Source organism: Anastrepha ludens, unplaced genomic scaffold (genome assembly GCF_028408465.1).
Source record: "Anastrepha ludens isolate Willacy unplaced genomic scaffold, idAnaLude1.1 ptg000022l, whole genome shotgun sequence".
NCBI classification, from domain to species: domain Eukaryota; kingdom Metazoa; phylum Arthropoda; class Insecta; order Diptera; family Tephritidae; genus Anastrepha; species Anastrepha ludens.
Window position 1 is genome coordinate 40001 of NW_026530033.1, and position 5000 is coordinate 45000.

Below are 5000 nucleotides of genomic sequence, written 5' to 3' on the forward strand. Positions count from 1 at the left end.
ATGACTTGCACATATGTTAGACTCCTTGGTCCGTGTTTCAAGACGGGTCCCGAAGGTATCCTGAATCTTTCGCATTGTTAATCATATAAATGCATACAAATAAATATTAATATCATAGATATTAAATTTTTTGTAAAATTCAAAAAATGAATTTTAGCATTATATATAATAAAATCTATCAACACTTTATCAAATCATTAGTATTTATTCTATGTTAATATGCTTAAAAAGCAAATTAATTTAAATAAACTTAATATCACCAATGATCTTTTGATAAATACTTTATTATGTTAATAGATTACAATGTCCTTATATGAAAAAAATGCACATTATTTTTAATTATTTAATGATGAATTTTTCATAATGGATATTCAGGTTCATCGGGCTTAACCTCTAAGCAGTTTCACGTACTATTTAACTCTCTATTCAGAGTTCTTTTCAACTTTCCCTCACGGTACTTGTTTACTATCGGTCTCATGGTTATATTTAGTTTTAGATGGAGTTTACCACCCACTTAGTGCTGCACTATCAAGCAACACGACTCTTTGGAAATATCTTTCTAGTAATCATTAACGTTATACGGGCCTGGCACCCTCTATGGGTAAATGGCCTCATTTAAGAAGGACTTAAATCGTTAATTTCTCATACTAGATATTAAGATATTCCATACACTGCATCTCACATTTGACATATAGACAAAGTGACTTAGTGCTGAACTATTTTCTTTTCGCTCGCCGCTACTAAGAAAATCCTTGTTAGTTTCTTTTCCTCCCCTCATTAATATGCTTAAATTCAGGGGGTAATCCCATATGAGTTGAGGTTGTTTTAAAATATTTTTTATCTTCTCACAATTTAATAAATAATTATATCATCTTTTCATCTCTATTTTTCTTTTTTCCTTTTATATAAATATATATTATAAATAATAATTATGTAAAATGAGGCAATTCTAGAATAAAAAAAATTAATTTTTATGCTAGACATTCCTCCTTTAATTACATATATAAATTAATATTTTATATATATATAAATAATATGAAAATTTTTTAAAGAGAATACTTAGATTCAAAATTTTTTTTATTTCATTTTATTTGAGAGGATTTTTTTTTTTTAAGAATATATTAATAAATAAAAAATTCATTATATATCTTTATTTTTTTGCTATTAATATTATGAATTATTTAAAATCCAATAATATACACATTTGCTTAAATTCAATTATTTTTATAAAAGAATAAGCAACTTATTTAGCATAGTCTTACAACCCTCAACCATATGTAGTCCAAGCAGTACTTTAAAATTTAATTTAATGTACATAACAGCATGGACTGCGATATGCGTTCAAAATGTCGATGTTCATGTGTCCTGCAGTTCACACGATGACGCACAGTTTGCTGCGTTCTTCATCGACCCATGAGCCAAGTGATCCACCGCTTAGAGTATTTTTTTATTTATTTTTATTTATAACAAATGTCAATTTTTTTTTGCATATATTAATTGAAAGAGTAAAATTAAATAATAATAATAATAAAATATAAATTGATTTTCTTTCAATAATATATATCAAATATATTTAACTCGAAACATTTTTATTAAGTTGCGAATGTCTTAGTTCAACAATAATACAGTGGTGGTATTTATTATGTTTGATTATTTTGTATTTTTTTAATCATTTTATTTATATATAAATATAATAATAAATATATACCACTTTTGTTATTGTGAACAAATTAACTTATCATTCAATCAAATGAATAATAAGTACAACTTTCTATTTTCATGTTTAAAGGTTTTTAAAAGAAAAAATAAGAAAAAACATTACAAAATGTACCATCATATTATATTTAATATGATATAATTGATGGATAACAAATTGAATGAAAAAGAATAAAAAGAATATGGATTCAAAATAATTATAAATTTTTCTTTTTTTTTTTTTTTTCTTTTGTTTGTTTTTGTTTTTATTTGTTTTGGCATTGTTTGTTTTTCTTACGGATATGGAACACAATAATGATCCTTCCGCAGGTTCACCTACGGAAACCTTGTTACGACTTTTACTTCCTCTAAATAATCAAGTTCGGTCAACTTTTGCGAAACAACCGTGACACACGAGGCGTCACAGTGATCACGTCCGGAGACCTCACTAAATAATTCAATCGGTAGTAGCGACGGGCGGTGTGTACAAAGGGCAGGGACTTAATCAATGCGAGTTAATAACTCGCACTTACTGGGAATTCCAAGTTCATGTGAACAGTTTCAGTTCACAATCCCAAGCATGAAAGTGGTTCAGCGGTTTACCCGGACCTCTCGGTCTAGGAAATACACGTTGATACTTTCATTGTAGCGCGCGTGCAGCCCAGGACATCTAAGGGCATCACAGACCTGTTATTGCTCAATCTCGTTACTGCTAGACGCAATTTGTCCATTTAAGAAGCTAGTGTCCTTATAATGGGACAAACCAACAGGTACGACTCCACTTATATAAACACATTCAAACACTTGTACATTCAAGATGTACGCATGAAAGAAGGCTATATAAGTTTCAACATCATAATCCTGAAAGCATCTATTTAATATATTTGAGTCTCGTTCGTTATCGGAATTAACCAGACAAATCACTCCACGAACTAAGAACGGCCATGCACCACCACCCATAGATTCGAGAAAGAGCTATCAATCTGTCTTACACGCTTATGTTCGGACCTGGTAAGTTTTCCCGTGTTGAGTCAAATTAAGCCGCAGGCTCCACTCCTGGTGGTGCCCTTCCGTCAATTCCTTTAAGTTTCAGCTTTGCAACCATACTTCCCCCGGAGCCCAAAAGCTTTGGTTTCCCGGGAAGCGACTGAGAGAGCCATAGTAGTAGCTACACCCAATTGCTAGCTGGCATCGTTTATGGTTAGAACTAGGGCGGTATCTGATCGCCTTCGAACCTCTAACTTTCGTTCTTGATTAATGAAAACATCTTTGGCAAATGCTTTCGCTTAAGTTAGTCTTACGACGGTCCAAGAATTTCACCTCTCGCGTCGTAATACTAATGCCCCCAAACTGCTTCTATTAATCATTACCTCTTGATCTAAAAACCAATGAAAGTAGAACAGAGGTCTTATTTCATTATTCCATGCACAAAATATTCAGGCATTTGGAGCCTGCTTTAAGCACTCTAATTTGTTCAAAGTAATTGTACCGGCCCACAACAACACTCGATGAAGAGCACTGAAGTAGGTTTAAATAGGAGGAATATATAAAAAATACATTGTATTAATTATATATAAGAACTCCACCGGTAATACGCTTACATACATAAGGTAATGTACATACCACAATATATAGTTGTACTACCCGTATGAAGCACAAATTCAACTACGAACGTTTTAACCGCAACAACTTTAATATACGCTATTGGAGCTGGAATTACCGCGGCTGCTGGCACCAGACTTGCCCTCCAATAGGTCCTTGTTAAAGGATTTAAAGTGTACTCATTCCAATTACAGGGCCTCGGATATGAGTCCTGTATTGTTATTTTTCGTCACTACCTCCCCGAACTGGGAGTGGGTAATTTACGCGCCTGCTGCCTTCCTTAGATGTGGTAGCCGTTTCTCAGGCTCCCTCTCCGGAATCGAACCCTGATTCCCCGTTACCCGTTGCAACCATGGTAGTCCTAGATACTACCATCAAAAGTTGATAGGGCAGACATTTGAAAGATCTGTCGTCGGTACGGGACCATACGATCTGCAAGTTATCTAGAGTTCAACCAATTTAACGATCAAATGATCGCTTGGTTTTAGTCTAATAAAAGCACACGTTCCATAAGGTCCGTGTTTATATTGCATGTATTAGCTCTAGAATTACCACAGTTATCCAAGTAACTGTTAACGATCTATGGAACCATAACTGATATAATGAGCCTTTTGCGGTTTCACTTTTAATTTGTTTGTACTTAGACATGCATGGCTTAATCTTTGAGACAAGCATATAACTACTGGCAGGATCAACCAGAATAATATATATATTTGTTTATATATTTTTCTTTGTTTTTCATATTTGAAAATTTCATAAATTACGGTGTATATAAAAAGTAAAGGGGAAAACGCACATACAATAGAACGTAATTTTAATAACACAATTTATGTATCATCTCATCATCATCATCATTATTATTATTATTATTTATTAATAATGTGCTTTTATTTGTATAAAATATTTGTATTTTATTTGGTCTTCTTCTTTGTTGTGTTTTTCTTTCATTTTCTTTCGTTCAATGTGCGCTCCCGCCGACCCCTTTAGCTTTTCTTATCAGAATTCAAAAACCGTTTTTTATGAAAAAGAATTTTCGTTCTCTATATATATTTTGTATAAAAATATAAGAACGATATTTCTTCTTAATATTTGCCAATTTTCAAATGTATCATTTTTAATAACATTTTACTTTTTCTTCAAATGCATTTTTAATGTAATAATTTCATATATTACATAATTTTTCTCTCTGAATTGAAATTAATAATTCCATAATTCTATTTTTTAATCATAAATATATATATGATTGAAAAAATTTCTCCTTTTTTCTTTTGTTTAAAATTTAGTTTTTCTTATAATTTTTATTTGTTTTGTTTTTTTTTTTTCTTCATCTGTTTAATTTCCTGTATGTATACAAGAAACAAACAGTTGAGGATAATTTCTATGTAATGCTAGTATAGAATATAAAATTTTGAATTCAAAAATTTATTTCTATTTAAACTAACTATAGAATACCAGGAATAAAATACAATGACACCAATATGCCAAGGTTACATTCCATAATATGTTAGTATAGAATATAAATTCTTCATATATGTATATATATTCGAAAATTGTTTCTATTTAAACTAACGTATGGAAAACCATGAATAAAATCACAAATACACCAATATGCCAAGGCAACAATCAATAGTTACATTCCATAATATGTTAGTATAGAATATAAATTCTTCATATATGTATATATATTCGAAAATTGTTTCTAT

The 5000-nt window shown here is 30.8% G+C and overlaps 2 non-coding genes and 1 pseudogene across 2 annotated transcripts; all 3 read right to left on the reverse strand.

Moving 5' to 3' along the window:
* LOC128870677 (large subunit ribosomal RNA) overlaps window positions 1–823 on the reverse strand; it is a 4515-nt pseudogene extending 3692 nt beyond the window's left edge.
* A 438-nt stretch (window positions 824–1261) lies between these two features.
* On the reverse strand, window positions 1262–1442 carry LOC128870734 (5.8S ribosomal RNA). Its single transcript, XR_008455467.1, has one exon. It is a non-coding gene; the product is annotated as a 5.8S ribosomal RNA (ribosomal RNA).
* Window positions 1443–2008: 566 nt separating this feature from the next.
* On the reverse strand, window positions 2009–3999 carry LOC128870713 (small subunit ribosomal RNA). The gene has a single exon (XR_008455449.1). It is a non-coding gene; the product is annotated as a small subunit ribosomal RNA (ribosomal RNA).
* Window positions 4000–5000: the final 1001 nt, after the last annotated feature.